General features: G+C 44.7%; 1 protein-coding gene across 2 annotated transcripts in view; it reads left to right on the forward strand.

Moving 5' to 3' along the window:
* PXK (PX domain containing serine/threonine kinase like) overlaps positions 1-19,364 on the forward strand; it is a 74,989-nt gene that overhangs the window by 9,339 nt on the left and 46,286 nt on the right. The window lies entirely within an intron of this gene.

The raw sequence follows: 19,364 nt of genomic DNA on the forward strand, positions 1-19,364 counted from the left end.
AATAACCCCCTAATGTTTCAATGATTGGACTGCAGAATTTGTTGGTACCTTAAAGTGATATTTAAGCCACATTTTTGTTTTCATTTCTCCTTTAAGGAGACCCTCCTTTGCTGGAGGCTGTTGCTTTTTTTTTAAATTTTTTTTTAAAGTACTTCTTTCTTAGTTTTCTAGTTTGTCGTTCTAATGGAGGCACCCATGCGCACTCGTCCCCACAGCGGCTGTGTGCGTCCATAGACACGCCCCTTCCTTCTTTTGCTGGGCACACACCTTACAACCATCGCAAGACTTTTGTCTTGCGATGGTTGTAAGGTACTTAAAAAAAAAGTACGATCTGCCTATCTTGGGTACCCGATCTGCCTACCCGAGGGGCGGGCTTCCGATGACCGCAATGCCGAACGGGCAGTGTGCGCTTGCGCACATGGGCCCGTCCGGCTTTTATCTTACGAACATGCTACACACCTGCCGAACATCGTACGATGCTTGGCGGGTTTTCGAACATGTTCGTAAGTTAAAAGTCGTGCGACCTTACAGTAGTAGAGGTCGCACGGCTTCCACACACCTTACGATAATCGCACGATCGCGGGATTTCCCGCGATTATCGTACCATTATTGCAAGGTGTGTGGGGACCTTTTGATTGATGGCAGAAGGGGCCCATGGCTCCTCTACCATCAGTATCCTCCACCGCAACCCAGAAGTTCGGGGTACGGAGGATCGCTTCGGGACCGGCGGCGGGGACGAGTGCAGCTGAGAGGTAAGTGTGGGGGGACCGGGGTAAAAAAAAAAGGTCCTGGGCTGTTTTTACACTAATGCAGAGAATGCATTAAGATAAAAAACGCACAGACCGTAATACTACTTTTAAATGATGACTGGGCTTTCGGGATCCATTCACACAGGAGCGGTTGTCCGCACATATTCGACCGTACCAATACGCGTGTAACCGCTCTAAACATAAAAAACAATGCACTTTAATGTGCATTGTTCAGACCATTGTGGTAGCTGCGTGATATGAAACCGTGCGTGCCCGCAAAATAGTAGCCTCCCTCCAGAAGTAAGGACAGTGTCCGCACCAATTCAGAGATGATTGGAGGATCTACAGCCGAGTGATACACAAATAAGATATATTTTCATTAATAGTTCAGATACTTGAATGTATTTTTAAGATTTAACTCCTGAGTTTAGTGTCACTTTAATGGATTGTCATACGTTGGCTCTACGTTCAGATCTCCTGGGACAACAAACAACTTTGTAAATATAACCTCTCACCTCGGCCTGTTCTGAGTGCTTTGAGCGCTGTCCTCGCAGGCCCGGACAAGTGTACTTGCTGCTTCGTTTATTTTGTGTCCCAAACATGAAAAAACAAATTCTAATTCAAGAGCGCAATAACAAATATTAGTGTTCCGTTCCGGCCTGTGAGCAAAGGAAAGAAGTGGAATAAAAGCGTTAACCCTGCACTGCAAGGGTTAAGTGCTCGTTTTCCTATAGCGTCTAAAATCAAAAAGATCTACTCCCCTGATCCTCAGGTGCTAGACCGGTCCCCGCAGCCTCTCTCCCCCTCCGCTCCAGTGAGTTATCACATCCAATACAGTGTATTACACATGAGGACACTGAGGGACATACCATCGCCAGTGTGGGATGGGGGAGAGAGGCTGCAGGGACCAGTCTTGCAGCTGAGGGTGATTATATCTCTTTTTAATTTTAGACCATAGAAGAAAACAAGCACTTCGGGCCGGTTCACAGCGCAAAGAATGTGTTCCAGAGCGTTCGGCCTCTGGAACGCAAACCCGCCGGCTCCCTGCGTTCAGGGGCAGGAGGGGCCGTGGCAGTGCATGGAAGTCAATGACACAGCAGCCACGCCCCCTGCCCGCAGTGCGATCACCGGCACCCGAACGCGTGGCACATTAGTCCTGCTTTCCGGTCCAGTACGATCTGCAAAAATAGTGCATGCAGCATTTTTACAGACCGCATTGGACCGGAACACAAACACTAATGTGCCACGTGTTCGGGTGCTGGCGACTGCACTGCGGGCGGGGGCCATGGCTGCGGTGCCATTGACTTCAATGCACCGTCATGCCCGCCCCTGAACGCAGGGAGCCGGCCGGGTTGCGTACCGAACGCTCTGGAACGTACTATTTGTGGTGTGAGCCGGCCCTTAACCCTTACTGGGGAAGGGGGTGATTGGGGGTAGCAAGGGTTAAGATTTCTTCTGCCTGGAGATCTTCTTTAAAACGTTTACACGCTGAATAAATCCTACCTATCTAGCTGGTCACAGTTACCTGTTTACAGAGAATCTTAAGACTCTACATCCCACATAGTGTCGCTCACTTGCCTGGTGCTGATTTATATTTATAAATTGATACTGAAGTGTAATGAGGTTTTGGCATCTTCCATCTGCTCTAACAAAACCGTGTGATCATTTATAAAAATCACAAGAAATAAATCATGAATGAATTCATTGACCTTCAGGGTTATGGAAACAGAGAACTGAATGGATGTTATGAATAGCTCCATATCAATGGGAACATGTGCTGTACAGGAAACATCTACCGTATGAATCTGTGTGATAAACATGTGTTGAAACTTGTGACTGGAAGAGACGCTCGTAGCCGGATACACTTGGGTGACTCTGCTTTCTGTTGCAACACATCCGCTTTGTACAATGTGAAAATCATTCATCATTGACGATTGCTGACCGACTGAAATCTGTGGAACGGTCACAACCTAATGCTGCGTCCGTATCGAAACCAGGTTCAGTTTTGTTCTGAAAGGTAAACGTGGCAACGTTTTTAAAAGGGTATCTGAACCCCCATAAATGCTTTTTTTTTGTTTTGTTTTTTATTGCAACCTACCATTATTATTGATAATATCATTGTATTTATTATTAATAATATAGTAATAACAATAATATATAATTATTGTTATTACTAATAATACTACTATTATTATTATATTTATTATTAATCATATGAGCCATAAGAATTGTATTTAATAGTAATAACAACAACAACAATAATAATAAGTAATATTGCAGCTTTCCAGTAATAATATGATAGAGATTTAGATAACATAATATAAATAATAAGTAATATTGCAGCGTACCAGTCCTTGGATGTGGTGGCTGCTTTTTAGTTTTTATTTTTCAGTTTTTTTGCCTTCATTTTCACCTGGTGATCCTGCCAGTAACACACTTTCTATCCTAGGATGACTACGATCACTCATTGCACTGTATCTATGGAGGAGAAGTCTTGTTAAGCTAGGCTGCCCAGCTGATTTGGACTACAGTCACCTCCTCCTCTTTTGCATTGGGGTGGGGGGGTTGTAGTACACAGAAGATAGCTGGAAAGCCCGATAACATTGTTTGGGATGCTGTACCTTCAGTGCACAGTGAGTTAAAAAGGAACTCCAGGGAAATAAAATCTTAAAGTATAATTAAACTTTTTTTTTTTGCATGTAACTACTACTTCCTAGCAGTCGAAATATACAAAAACATTAAAAAAAAAGTTACCAAAAAGGGTTTAACTTACCTGTGTCTCTGCGCTCGCTCCCGTCTGAAGATACTCAAGCATCCGAGCAGCCTGATGGGGCGGGCGCATGCGCAGTACAGATCTTCGGACGGGAGAAGAGGAGAGACACCGGGTAAGTCAATGCAGTCAGCCCGGCAGCGTGCACGTGGACCAGGGGTAGCCAAACTCCGGTGCCAGTTGTGGTGAAACTACAAATCCCATGATGCATCTCTCTCCGGGAGTGAGAATCTTCCAATGCCTCATGGGATTTGTAGTTCCCCCCACAGCTGGAGGGCCGGAGTTTGGCAACCTCTGACGTGGACAGACTCCGTGGGACACAGAAGACACAGCAGTCAGCGCTGGATTAGAGACCGGCATCAGCGCTGGAAGGACTCCTGAAAACTACAGGAAAGGAGATGATCATCAGATCAAGAGGCATGATTTAAGGTAAGTGCATACACCAGCATTGGGGGGAGGAAAATATTTGTGACTTTGTCACTTTAACCCTTTGCAGTGGGGCTACTATCGCACTGCAAAGGGTTAAGTACTCATTTTGTCTAGGAAGTAAAATAACAAAGTTATAGTCACCTGAACCACGATCCCGGCTGGCGTTTAGACTGGTTTCTGCAGCCTTTCCTCTTCCGCTCAAGCAGTCTAAGGTCCTGTGAGTCATAACCTCCCACAAAGTGTATTGGATGTAAGGAAGCAGCGGGACATACCTTCACTGGAGTGGAGGCTGAAGGGAGCGGTGTAGGAGCCAGCACGGTCCGAGGTGAGTATAACTGCTATTTTAACTTCCTAGACAAAACGAGGGCTTATCCCTTGCACTGCGAGGGTAGCCCCACTGCAAGGGTTAAGATTTTATTTCTTTGAAAGGACCCTGGAATTTTGGCAAGATTGGGAGGTTTAGCCTAAAAAGTGAAAACCGAGGAAGCCACCACATGGAAGGACTGGTAAGCGTTAATATATTACATTTTATTATGTTTTTGAATACAGAACCCCCGGTCAGTTTGAATAATGAGCTCTGGTGATGATTCTTCTGCTGGTGACAGTTGGGCTGTTTGTGCCCCCCCTCGTGGTGACACGTGTTTCATCACAGGCGCTCGTTATTGCACACAATATTTAACGCTTTTCAGATGAGTCAAAGCTGATCCGGAAAGCAGAAAGTGTTCTGTGTGCTCCACTCTCATTGTCAGCTGAGTATTGCAGATGGTTCTGGTGCTCCAGCACTTGTCATAAATCTGCAAAATTCAAACCAAGCATATGATGACAACAATGCATAAGCAGACGTCACCTCCAGTATTCCACAGATTTCTGCAGCTAAACTTACATGCCGATCTCGACCTTTTCATCAATAGTTGATTTTTGGCTCCGCCCCTCCAATCTTTTTAGCCTCCTTACTGGCCTGCGAGACCACCATTTACATTAAAGCAGATCTCTGGGTAATTTTTTTTCTTACCCCCAGCAGTGGGGATACCCAGGCACTGCAAGAGTTAAGTGCTCGCTTTTGTCTAGGCTAAAAAATAACAAAGCTGTACTTCCCGGATCCTGCTTGCTTCTAGACCGGCTCTTCCAGCTTCGCTTGCCCTCCACTGCAGCGGTCTCAGGCCCCGTTCACACAAGGGCGGATGCGGTTCAGCACGGTTTCTGCGCAAAATGTTAATCGTGTTTCAGCACTGACACGCAATTAAAAACGCCCAGAAACGCGCTGATCAGCGCGTTTCCATTGACAACTATATAGAATCCGCACTGATCAGCATGGAAAAAAAAGGCTTGGAGCATTTTGGGCAGCATGCAGTTGCATGAACGGCCCCAATAATAATGTATGGGATTGTTCATGTCGGCGGTTCAGCACAACCGAACCGCCCTGGTGTGAACGGAGCCTCAGATCCCTCAGAGTTTTGTTCTATACACTGTGTATAGGGGTTGAGGATGCTGAGGGACATACCATTACTTCAGCCGGGGAGGGGACAGGCAGGAGGGAGCGCTGTCACAGCCAGCTGGCTCAGAGGATTGGATGAGTATATATTTATTATTTTTGTACCAAGACAAAAATTGGCTTTCAACTCTTGCAGTGCGAGGGTAGCCCCACTGCAAGGGTTAAGACAAATTTTACCCGGAGTTCTGATTTAAAGGACCAACCAATAGGAAAGCACAAGAGGAGGAGTGGGCAGAGCCAAGCTTGACTTGTATGGGTAAAGTCAAGACACAAATGTGACCTTCAGCTGCCTTTGTTTTGATCTACAGTTTTCGATGAAGCTAAAATCTGCTTTTTTAATATATTTAGCAGAAATGTTATAAATATATTTAGTTTATGTAGATTGTGATTTCCCAGACGTGTGGCAGGTTATGTTCTTTGCCCAAGCAGGGCAGAATCACAGGTTTGGTTTAGTGCAGGGGTGGGCAATCTCCGGCCCTCCCAGCTGTGGTGAAATCCCATCATACATCTGCGTGTGCGAGACATGCCTGTGGTTGTGAGAATCTTGCAATGCCTCATGGGATTTGTAGTTCCACAGCAGCTGGAGGATGCTGATAACAATTTCCTGTGTTGTGACGTGATTGTTACCCGCCGTGGTATTTCAGGCGTACCTTCCTTATGGTTTTTAATCCCTTTTTGAACTCGGAAAGACTAGTACAACAAGTTCAAACATGAACACAAGTCGGGAACCCAAGTTGGTTCACAATTTTGCATTCTTACATGATGGGCTTTTCATAAAGCAATATAGTGCACGTAAATGCATTATCATGCGTGTCAACATTCACCACAAATGCGTTCCAATGCACGTTGAACATTTGCAACAACCCGCGTTAATGCGCATTTTGATACGTTTTCCTTAACTTCAATGAAAGCCGCATAAGGGGAAAAACACATAGGTGTGAATCCAAAATCAAAGTAATAGAGTTTAGGTCCTGTATAGAAAAAGCCTGAAACTACTTTGTGTAGTTACACATTGGGTCCCTCAGCTCCACACTGACCTTACAGCTACTTTCATGGTCAAGGGCAAAACTGTTCTTCAACCTTGCAATGGGGCTACTCCCTGCTCTGCAAGGGTTCAATGCTTGTTTCTATCTAGGTGCTAAATTAGAAAAGTTATACTCGCCCAAATTGCAGAACCAGACGGCTGTCAGAGCGCTCCCTCCAGCCTGTCTCCCCCTCGGCAGCAATGGTATGTCCTCCTGCGTCCTCACATCCTTTACATTGTGTATGGGATGACTCGGGGTCCTTAGACCACTGCAGAGGAGGGGGATCGAGACTGGAAGGTCTGGTCTAAGAACAGGCCAGCTCTAAGGATTGGGTGAGTATAACTTTGCTGTTTTCGCACCTAGACATAAACAAGCACTTAAAGGGTTATTAAACCCTCACAGATTTCTAGCAAGCAGTAGATATATGTAGAAACATAAATAAAATAAAAAAGTTACCAAGCAGTTTTAAACTAACTTACCTGTGTCTTCGCCGCGCGCTCCCGTTTGAAGATCTCAAGATTCTCGGGCGGCCGCAAAGGATGATGGGGCGGGCGCACGCGCAGTTCAGATCTTCGGCCGGGAGAAGAGGAGAGACACCAGGTAAGTTAGTGCAGGCAGCCCAGCAGTGTGCACCCGCACAGACTCCGTGGGACACAGACGACACAGCAGTCAGCGCTGGATCAGAGACCGGCACTAGCGCTGGATCAGAGACCGGCACTAGCTCTGGAGGGACTCCTGAAAACTACTGGAAAGAAGATGATGATCGTATCAAGAGGCGTCATATAAGGTAAGTGCATACTTTAAGTAAAGTTCAATAAGGTGGACAAAACCCAACTTTTCAGAAGCAAGTCTGTCCAGCAATAATTTGAGGTATTTTAGACTTGTGCATACATCCAGCTGTGACTGGTTATCTTTAAGCTGAAGAATAAAGCTCTTCATTTTCATCCTGGCTCTGGATGAAGAGTCTGATGTTGCTTGTAAAGCTGCGTGTGAGATGGGAAATGAAATGAACCGTGCAAGGTCCAAGCTGTTGATATATTATGTGTCTGGCTGTATAATACGGATGCCTATCACAGGTTGGGGGTTATGTTGGTAACCTTGATGCTGCAGCGATTTATGTGTAATTAGCCATTTGCACGGGTCTGCGAACCTGCTGAAGCGCTGATTGCAATGATTAACACATTTTCCAGCACGCTCTGTCATTCATGTCAGCGGCCAGTGACAACAGCTTTTTGTTTACAGTTCCACATTAAATGCGTTTGGCATCCGGCTTTTCAGCTATGCACAGAGCAGTCCTGCTCAGTATGTGTTTATGTTGGATGAGACCGGGATGCTATGGATTATGGCCAGTCAGAGATCTGCCTTGCTTGCTTTTTTATGAGAAGTCTGCCAGACAAGTAATTCATCAATTTGTGTGGTTTAGGCCTCCAGGTTGTATTAGAGGCGCAGTAGGTCCTGCTCTTAGATTTTACAAAGTATTTGCGCTCATAGCAAGCTTGAAGGCGCTCTCATGAAGCCTTTACAGCAGGGGTGAGCAACTCCGGCCATCCAGCTGTTGTGGAACTACAAGTCTCATGAGGCATTGCAAGATTGATCGTTACAGGCAGGACTCCCAGAGGCAAAGGCATGTTGGGATTTGTAGTCCCGGGCAAGAACTGCAAGGGTTAACTGCTTATTTCCGTCCAGGTGCATAACCAAAAAGGTTATACTCGGCCAAACCACAGAGCCTGCCGACTGTCCCACTGCTCTCCCCAGCCTCTGGAGAGTCTGTGGAAAGTGATGACACCAGGGTCCTTAGATCGCTGCAGTGCAGGGGGAGAGACACGCAGGAGGGACTCATCTTAGAACAAGCTGGCTCGGAAGTTCAGGTGAGTATAACTTTATTACTTTTGTACCTAGACAAAAGTGAACACTTAACCTTTGCAGTGCGGGGGGTAGCCCCATTGCAATCGTTAATAAAAAAAAATGTGGTTCTTTAAAGTACAGCTAGAGGGCTGGAGTTGACCACCTCTACTTTTACAGTCACCCTTCAGCTTTAGTTTGGGGATGATGCACACAGAAAATAATGGATTATTTTAGATTATTATTATACAGGATTTATATAGTGCCAACAGTTTGCGCAGCGCTTTACAATATAAGGAAGGCATTACAATCACAATACAATTCAAGACGGTAAGGAGGGCCCTGCCCGTGAGGGCTTACAATCTAAGAGGGAGGGGCAAGTGATACATGAGGAGGTAGCTGTGTGGGAATGCATTGTTTGAGAAAGTGATAGTTCAGTGGCTGGGTTGAGGTGGGATAGGCTTCCCTGAAGAGATGAGTCTTAAGGGATCGCTTAAAGGCAGTCAGAGTGGGAGATAGTCAGGCAGGTTGGGGTAGAGAGTACCATAGTACCACTCTAGTGAAGTCCTGGAGGCGAGCATGGGAGGAGTTGACAAGGGAGCTGGAAAGCAGGAGGTCTTGTGAAGAGCGGAGGGGATGGTTAGGGTGATACTTTGAGACAAGGTTGAGATATATCCAGGGGCAGAGTGGTGGATGGCTTTGTAAGTGGTTGTTAATAGACATGTGCGATTCGTTTCGTTCCAAATCGAAATTCGGACGGATTTTCGGAAATTCGGACATTCGGATGTATCCGAATTCCGAATTACAGATATAACGAATGCAAACGAATCCGAATTTCCGTTTCCGAAATTCGGTAGCGGTAGTTTGTTCGAACGTTCGTTTCGTACGTTGGAGCAAAGTGACATTAGAGGAGAAAAACATTTCCCCCCCTCAAATGTCACTTTGCTGCAAACGAACGAATGGATGAACGAAACGAATAAGAAACGAAAACGGAACGAACGTTCGAACGGACTACAGCTAACGAATTTCGTCCGAATTGACTTTCACACCCGAATCCCGAAAAACGAAATAACACAAATCCGAATTTAAAACTAAACGAATTTTTTGCCAGTGCACATGTTGTTAATATTTTGAATTTTATCCTTTGGGCTATTCGAAGCCAGTGTAGATCACAGGGGTAACATCTGAATCCATACTGCTCCAAACAGCCAGAATGATAGGGGCCTTTAAGGGCATCAACCTGGCACCCTTCATTCATAGTATATTGGAGTAGAGAGCGGCACTGATGTCATGTCAGTGCTGCTCTCTGCATCAGCAATGGACCTCTCCAGGCCAAAGAAGAGGCAAAGACCCAGCATACCACTTTACCAGTCTGAAGGCATCTTGGAAACTTCAATGGAGAGCTGCTCGAGAAGCACCAGCTCTTCAGACGGGAGCAAGCGGCAGAGACACAGGTAAGTAATCACCTTTTTGATAACTTTTTTATTTTTTGTACTGTGTTTGCATGTATCTACTGCTTGCTAGCAGTGTTTAATTATACTTTAACAATACACTTTGCATCCTAAGAATCCTTAGCCTGAATTCACTCCTGAGCATTTGTCACTCCCATTATTCTCAGGGGTGCCTGTTGACCCCCGATTATTTTGTTATTCGAAAAAGTACATGAGCCGGTTTTCGGGCAGAATCATGTATTTCTTGCCCCATAGACTGCAATGGGAGCTCCTGAAAAATTGCAAAATAAGCTTCATAATTACCTGAAAGTGAATGATGGCTGATCGTGTAGATGATCCAAGGAAAGGGAAAAAAAGGCCCTTTATAAAGCATGCTCCAGTTTACTCCAAAAGGGAAAAAGATCCTTCTTGGACAAATGGACAAATTAATATGGAATTCAGGAGCCAGTCTGTCCAATTCAGGAGCCAGCGGGATTTTCTTTTTTTTAGGAGTCCGCTCCATTGACAACAACTAGAGAAGACCTCAGAAGTTAGACGCCAGCTGTAATTTTTAAGGAGCATTGGCTACCTGGCTGCTGGGATTTGTCCAGCCCTATTTTCTGGACCAACAGACGGCAATCATGCACAAGACCACGGGGTTGCCCACCACAGCCAATCACGCTGGAGGAGCCAGATTATTTTGTAATGGCACCTCAGTCGCGTCGGGCGGATTGCGCAGTTTCCCGCTGCAATTCCGCCCGTGCTGTTAAACACAGCTAAAAAAGCTGCGCGTCGTGTGTCGCAATAAAAAGGTACTTGTGTAGCAATTGTCGGGCGCATGTAACCCTATTGATGGGGCAGCGCGCCAACCGCTTTGTGCACTATCGCGCGGTTCCAGGACGCGTGTCCCGGGTGTCGCTCAGGTCTGAACCTAGCCTTAACGTGGCTGTTTGCTGTAGGCCTCAGATCAGCTGCATCCTCCCCACTTGGTCATTGTCGGAGTAGATTGTCACTGACTGCCATGAAGTATTTGCATAGTCATAGCTTCCGTTGAACAATGAAGGGGAAATTGTTAGTCAGCAATGTATAACAATACTGAGTGACCTGATACATGAAAAATAGACGCAGAAGTACGGATTTCTGTTCCAGGAGAAAGTTGTACCATGAGATGTTGCTCACATCTTCATCAGCTCTTAGTGTGGGGTCTTCAGAATCCATTTTCTTTGCCACCTCATGTGAACCGCATGTGACCAGGGGGTTCCAGGAAGCCAGCATGTGTTCAGAATTGTATTCGAAGAATCCGTTGGATGTTTCTTTTTATATTGTGAATATTGGGAACATCTGTTAGTGCTCTGCAAATGCTGAACTGTGCAAAATGACTTTAACATTGATTCTGTTCATCAAAACTGTTTACATTCAGCTCTGACTTCCATTAATCCAGAACACAGAACACACTGCTAGGATATTAATGGCTGGTGTTGAAGGGTGCATGGTAAAGCTGAAAGTCTCGCCAATATGTGAATTGGATGGAGGTACAAAGGGTCAGGAACTCTATTAGGTCTTTATTGCTGGGTGTGCCCCATTGGGGAGATATCCTGATTGCAGACACCCTGATGTCAATGAGACAGAAAATCAGGATATATCTCCCAAGATGGACAGTGGCGGCTTCCTTAGATGTTTAGAGCTCTAGTTCCAAAATCTACTTCGGTGTTGGACATGCCTACTTAGTAACTCGTCGTAGTCCTGAATGGGCCATACTCCTAGCGTCTATACTGTAGGCATATGGCTCCATTCAAGTCTAGGTAAAGATAAGCAATCACCTTGGGGAAGGCTGTACTAGGGATGCACCGATACCAAGTACCATACTCAGTACAAGTACCAATACTATTCCAGCTACAAGACTAGACTAGAGAAAAATGCAAAAATTAGGGAGGCAGCTGTCATTTGTAAGGAGCACACGGAGCTCCTGGGATTTGTACATCTCTGTTTTAATGTATGATTTTGTTTTTATAAATATATATAAGGGATGCACAGATACCAGTTTTGCAAGTACAAGTACTGATACTTGCCCAAGTACTCACAGATACAAGTACTGATACATTTTTGTTTATTGTCACGTGACAGTTTTTCTACAATAATACTAACTAATGATTTCAGGACAGTGGTGGAGCGCCAGAGCCCGGTCCCAACTGCAACCGCTGCAATCCTGGTAGTTCTCATGAAAATGCCAAGTATCGGCACTGGTATCTGAAAAGTATCGGTGCATCCATAGGCTGCACCTTAAAACTAAACTCCAGGCTAAATAGCTTTTTTAATATCCTCTATCAGTAGAAAAGCACGGTCCCTCCAGCACTGTCCCCAACAGTACCTCTTCTCTGCCATAATATGCCACTCAACCTGGAAGACTGAGGACATACTATAGGTGCAGGGTGTCATGGACCCATCCCCTGATCATGGACATGGTGTCCATGATGCAAAGAGCAAAGCAGATGTCATCAGGCCAGCGCTGCTCTCTGCATTGAGGACCACTTGGCCAGTGAAGAGGTACAAAGAAAGAGGACCTTGGGTATCACATGACCAGCCTGAAGACTTCTGTAAACGGTTATTACAATGAAAAAGCAGTGGACGGGGGAGTCCAGAGTTGCGCTTTAAACTAGCTTAGGTGGCTAGAAAAGGTGGACAGGTCTTTTTTTTTTTTTTAAAGGTAAGTTGTACTTTAAACATTGCAAAAACATAAGTGATTACTGAAAAGCACACTGTGCTTTCCCTTTATTACTAATCGCTGTGCTTGCAAGAAGATGAAGCTGTGTGCTTCTGGCCTGTTAACTTCAGGGCGTTATGAAGTCTATTAGTTGCTTGAGATAAGTTATCTCCATCTATGGCTGGGGTGCTGGAGATATGATGCAGCCATAGTCATGTCATAATGACTTTGTAGTCAGATGATAGCAATGAACACACAGGACCAGATAAAAACTATTGTTGGTGCACCAAAGTATCTGGGGCATGGAAACCTACTTTTTTGGATGCGCCAAATACTTGTTCAGTTTGAAGGGTTTGCAAAAATAGATGCAACTAGCCCACCAGTTGTAAAATAAAATCCCTAGTGCGACTTTTTCTACAAATATACAATCTGCGCCAAATAAATAATGGCTCAAAGTGAGCTTGTCAATATTTGGCGCAATAGAGGTGTGCAGTAGTGCGCCAATAGCATGTATGTGCTGCAACATGATAGTTTTTTGACATGTGACGAGTCAAAATGTCACGTGTCACAATTGGCATTCCTCAACAACCAACAATCTTAATTTATCTGACCGCCAAAATATTAACCAGTTCCGTTATTTACATTATATTTGAGCTTATTGCATGTTAGAAGGAAAACAAAGCTGACCGTAAAACACTATGGGGACGAAATAATAAAAAGTCTCAAGCGGAGCGCAGCTGTGTGGGAAAATTTTTAGATAGACGCTGATTGGTTGCTATGGGCAATGGCGCCAGTTGAGATAGAATTGGACTCCAGCCACTCGCAATCGCTGTTCGGTTATTCTGACAGCTGTGGGCGCCAGCTGCCGGAATGCAATAGCTGGCAGTGGAGATTTCACCACCCATACTGTTTAGTGTGGATGGAGGAATCGCACATTACTGTAAAGTGTATGAGCAGCTATAGTCTAGTACTAGTTTATCTCTTAATTCCTGTACGGGACGTATCTGTTGGGGTGTACCTACAGCAGTGGTTGTCAACTTACAAGGTATAGAGGGCCTGAAAGTTCAGCTGTTACACTGTAGGAGATAGTCAGGGACTAGGGACATGGTACATAACCTGCTAGAGATTACAGTTATTAAAGACCCCTTTACAAATCAATGCTTCCACATCTGACTGTTGGGGCCCCAAGGGACACACTAAGGCACCAAAGAGATGCTTATCGGGCACCAGGGACCTAGAGAATAGATGAAGTCTGCGTCCAGAATGCAGATATGTATAGATTGCATGCTCTGTTGCAGTGGGCAGTGACAGATCTGTTTTGGCAGGAAGCTGATTAATAACAAAAATTGGTGTTTGTTCACACTTCATAACAAGCTTGTCACATAAACCTAGTCTATATATACACTGAGTATACACGAGATGACTCCACGAGATGACTTCGTTGGGCTGCCTCGTGACTCCACGAGATGTTGAAAGGTGATGCGAGGAATCTGACACTGCACTGTTGCCCTTCTGTTGTCTTGTACCAGTCTTGCCACTCTCCGTTCTGCCTTAACATTGACTAGTCGCTGACGCCCACAATTCGCACGTTCAGACCCAGATTTTCGGCTGACAGTCCAGTCTTTAAACACTTTAACAACAGCTGCTCTTGAACATTTCACGAATTCTGCTGTTTTGCTGATACTCGCTCCATGGCTCCGAGCGCCAACAATCATCCCACGTTCAAAGGCTGTTAAATCGCGTTGTTTACCCGTATCTCCAGAAAAAAAATCACTTCTACTGTCGTGGTAAACAACCTGCATCCCTATTTATAATGGTCTGGCCCTCTAGCAACTTCAGCGCAAAATTTATAGCTAATTTGCCTGCAAACGTCAGGTGGTCATAATAATCTGGCCACTCAGTGTATATACAGTACCTGCAGGAAGACCATTTGAAATTGGTGAGCATTAGCTTGCAGTGTCAGAATTGTCAACTACAAATTTTGCCCTTTTTCCACGACAAGTGTGAATTTCCACAGCAAGATCAGCGACGCTAAACTGCAGATGAAGCCTATAAGTAACGTACCCACTATTTAGATATCAGATTTGGCAGCTGTCAGTGGCTGTCCATGGGCCTGCATTCATCTCTATGATGATTGGAGGTTATTGCAGAGTACACTGCTGGCGCAGGTCTTCTGATAGTAGGATCAAGAATGTAGAGTCTTAAGTGGCTGATATTTGGACCACTGACATGCAGTTTGTTGTTCAGTAACCTCCATTAAACTTGGAGATGATTGGAGGACTGCTGAAAGCTATCAAACTCTGCCCACTTTTTTTTTTTTTAAATAGTGCACATCAACCACATCCCCAAGCAGCCGGAACTTTGTCACTGATTTGCTCATGCTTGGACCACTGATACCACTTTTGAAAAACCTTTCTGCCTTAAAACTGAGACAGTTCACTAAACTAGATATATAAGTATACAGATTAAGAGTTGTAGGTTTACCTACACCAGGGTGAACAATTGAATATGGATTTCTGGAGCCAGTCTCTACAATCCAGGATAAAGCAGGATCATTTTTAGGCAGCTACTAGAGCAAACCTCAAACGTTGGCGCCATGTGTAAATTTTAAGGAGTATTGGCGACCTGGCTCCCAGGATCTGCCCAGCCCTGAGTTCTATCATTGGTCTGCTCACCTATTAATACACTTTATGTTGGTGCCAAATCTACTTTGAAGATTATGGAGTAAAACATCTTCTCGTTTCTAGTTGGACTTTCAATTCCCTGTACATTACTTTTAGAGAAATGATAATACATAGAAAGCAATTGCGGTTATATGTATGTTTGTAAGCTGCTAGCATTTCCAGAAGTGGAGGTTGGCAGTGGGGGACTATATCTCTACTTTGTAGAATAACTGAATGTTGTATTTTAAATCAGCGAAACACATTCCAGGTCATCAAAACAAAAAGTGTGCAAAATCTTACAGGTCAGTTCTCTTTAGAAGACAGCCGCAGCCTGAGTGGAAAAACCTGACTTCCGCCGGCATGCTCCAGAGTAGGACACTTGTATTGATCTCTCTGCAGAGGTCTGACATGCTCCACGCTGACTCGGAGATAAAGCTCTCCAATCAACTGAGTTCTAGTAGTGACTCAAATGGGGGGGGGGGTCAGACCTCTGCAGAGAGACCACTGCTTCTGTCCAAAGAGCAATGAGCAAGTTATTTAAAAAACATTACTGTTTCCTATACATGTTCAATAACAGTCCAAAGATGTCCTTGCGAAGGAAATTTTATGTTGCCCACATCAACATTTGATTACCATGTTTTCTGCCCGAGTATGCAATAAAAAAATAATTGGTTTCGACTGGCCAATGAGAATTTTTACCTTCTTTTTTTTTTTTAAACAATTTTCATTCATAGATTGGTACATGGGTATAGAGATGTAGTTTTTATGTGCCTCTTTATGTAGTTCCACATTTCACATTGCTGAGGTTTGCCCACTTCTGCAGCAGAGGCAGGGTTTCTGTTTCTTTGGCCACTTAGTGTATACATGTATATTGTGTCCATTCTTTTTTTTTTCACCTCCCTGAGAAGAATCCGTTGCACAATTTTCTCAGCCAAGTGTACTGTCTTCATTCTGCAATTTTCTGAGGGAGTGCTTACGGATTTCCTGAGTTTCCTTTTGTCCCGGCAATGCTCTTTTCCTAATAAACAAGATATTGAAACTCTGCAGATCGTGCTGTTTGTGTAGCCTGTTGTTGTCTTCCTATTTCTGCTCGTTTTCTGAGTAATCGTCTGATTCAGCACAAATGGCAGCTCTGGCTCATTAATATAGTGTTTCCTGCATGTTTGTCTGTGCCAGGATTTCTCAGTCTGTGCCACATGCATCCCAGGGGTAGGGCTAATCAGAGGCTACACCAGACTTTTCATAGAACTCCACAGTGACGTTTGCGTAAAAATGGCCTTTTGTGTTATAATGAAAAAATGACAGTTCTTTCCTGGAGAAGAAGGAAAATTGTCTTCATTTCTCTAACTTTCTCTTCCTTTTCCTCAGCTGGGTGTTGGAGCTGTGGACCACCTACATTGCTGACCATTGAAGGGCCCCGATCTGTTGTTGAGGTTCCCACTTTGAGTTGTCACATTTTGCATGCTGGGTAGCCAAATGACGCATGCCTGGAATAGCATTCCTCCTATAGGAGTGCTCTCTATCCACACAGGAGACAGTCTACTGCTGGTAACGATGTTGTGCCTCCCGCTAGGGGGTAGTTTGAGGTTATTAGTGTTTTTGACACGACAGGTTCACTTTAAATTGTACGTCCAGGCTAGTGATGAGCAAACAGGCTTGGGTTTGGTTAGCTTGGATATACCCTGAACCCAGCCTAGACATCCGGGTATGGTAAACGTTCGAGTGAACCGAACCCAGGGCTGCCTGTGTCCAATATCCAATAATGCTGTACCAGTCGCACAGCTTCATTGCTTGCTAGGACACTAGTAGCTGGATCGCACAGCGTTCTTGGTTGTAAGACACTGGCAGCCCCATGGTGTCATGGGTTGTTATGGTGTGCCTGCCTGTGTACTAGCAACCAGTGAGGCTGTGCAGGGTGCACTGGCTCACAGCATCATTGATTCTTATGGTGCACCTTCCTATGTCCGATCAACTAGTGGCCCTGTTTTGGTCGGACAGCATCATTGGTTGCTAGGACGCTGGTGGCCTCACAGCATCATATGTTCTTATGGTGCACCTTCCTGCATCCTAGCAACCAGTGGCCCTGTGCGGGTCATACAGTGTCATTGGTTGCTAAGGTGGTGGCAACCCCACAGCGTCATTTGTTATGTTGAGATCACCTGCATTCTAGCAACAAATGATGCTCTGCAGGCCACCCCCTAGCATCTTTGCAAGAAATGACGCTGTGCATACACAGACGAACTGGCCAAATCATTTACCTGTTTGGTGAACTGGGTTTGGGTCGAAGCCTTGCCAGCGGGGAGAAAAAAAACCATGCAGTATATCTCTGCAATACATGCACAATCCCCCATCTTGTATCCCTTCTAAAGACCCTACAAGTACAACAAAAACCTCCAGAAATGCCCTCTGCTCCCGGGTCCTGTTGTGGGCTGACAACAGACACAGTGGTGTCAGCCCTGCCCAGTTTTCTCTTGACAAACTATTAAGACTCCCCACTCTCCCATCTCCACAACATAAAGGCCAATCATTCTCTGATAAAAAAAGTTGAAGGCTAATTACTTTTTGTACTTCACAAACAGAAATAAAAAAACACTTTTAATGGTATATTTAACGGATCAAAACTGATCAAATCAGAGCTGTTCATTGTTGGGGATTATATACCCTTCAATGGCTTAATTTCTGTAGTCGTCTTGGATTGTAGTCGTCTTGGATTGTAGTCGTCTTGGATTGTAGTCGTCTTGGATTGTAGTCGTCTCGGATTGTAGTCGTCTCGGATTGTAGTCGTCTCGGATTGTAGTCGTCTCGGATTGTAGTCGTCTCGGATTGTAGTCGTCTCGGATTGTAGTCGTCTCGGATTGTAGTCGTCTCGGATTGTAGTCGTCTCGGCTTGTAGTCGTCTCGGCTTGTCATCTGTGGTAATAATGGGTTTGGTTTCAGCTTTATATAAGCTCTGTAAGGTTGCACTCTCGTGGCCTCGGTGTATTCTGGAAACGTTCTGGTTAGTCCACACATTCTTCTGCGATTTGTATGTTGGAATTCAGCTCATGTTCTCGGTGTCATTTCAGCTGAAGAACATTTTGTATTACAAGCTTTCAAATGAAAGAATTCTGCTGTGAACAAAACCGCTCTTTGCAGCCCTTTCACATCGGCTTTCTGATCAGGTCTGTCTGTCAGTTTTTCAGGCGGACCTGATCGGAAGCCCAATGTTAGTCTATGGGCCGCTGGATCTTAACAGACGGGCGTCTGTTTATATTTGCAGCCAGGTCTGGAAAAACAAATGGGTCAGTGTTCTATTTTGCTGGACCTGATCATGCTGGATCAGGGGTAATCTGATGTAAACGGATACAAGTCGTTTTGCATCAGATTCCCCAATGGAGGAAAGATTTGGACGGACACGGATGTCACAAGGGTGACATCTACTCCGATCAGCAAAGGACCCGTACATGAATACCCTCCTGATTGGACCGTGTGAAAGAGGCCTTATTCTTTCTATGGCAGAGATTCTAAAGTTAAGAAGGCCCTGTCATCAACGTTAATAAAATTGGAAGTGTCTAATTGCTGTCTATGCTGGCCTAGCGCCTCCACCCCCACACCACATTTACATAACTTTTTGTGTGGCTGTCGGGGAAGAAGTAGAGGAATAGTCATCCTCAGAAGAGAAGAGGTTCTGAGGAAGGGGGCGTGGTCCTAGAAACGCGTAAACCCAGGCTGACATGCAGTCAGAAGGATCTCCTGCTCCAGGCTGCTGGGCTTAAAGCCATGTAGTTCTGATTCTTTTTTCCAATGCTGACAAGACTGACTTATATGAAGGCTCTTTATTTGATGACTTGTTTGCGAGTACATCCATTGTTCCATTGTCTTTTATCCTTTTTTATATAATAAAACTTCTACACAAGGGAGTCGCAATGTTTTTTTTATGTTCCTTGATTACCTACCTGCTGGAACATTTGTAATAAATGACTTTGGTTTTAGATTGTAAGCTCTCAAAATCAGGGATCTCCTATTCCTCCTTTATGGAATTGTACTGTACTGGTACTGTCCCACTTTTTTTTTTTATAAAGCATCGCAGGCGCTATATGAATTCTGTATAATAGTTCCATGTGATGTATCCTGGACCTCTAACAGTTCCAGGTGTCAGGGGCTGGTCTGCCTAATACCACATTATAATTTTGATCCTAACGTGAGGCCACACATCTTAGTAATGGGCCAGTAAGCAATTGTAGGTCAGCGTTTATTACCAGAAGTATCAAAGCTTTGTACATT

The sequence above is a fragment of the Nanorana parkeri genome, unplaced genomic scaffold, assembly GCF_000935625.1.
Source record: "Nanorana parkeri isolate BGI_ZX_2015 unplaced genomic scaffold, ASM93562v1 scaffold578, whole genome shotgun sequence".
Classification (NCBI taxonomy): domain Eukaryota; kingdom Metazoa; phylum Chordata; class Amphibia; order Anura; family Dicroglossidae; genus Nanorana; species Nanorana parkeri.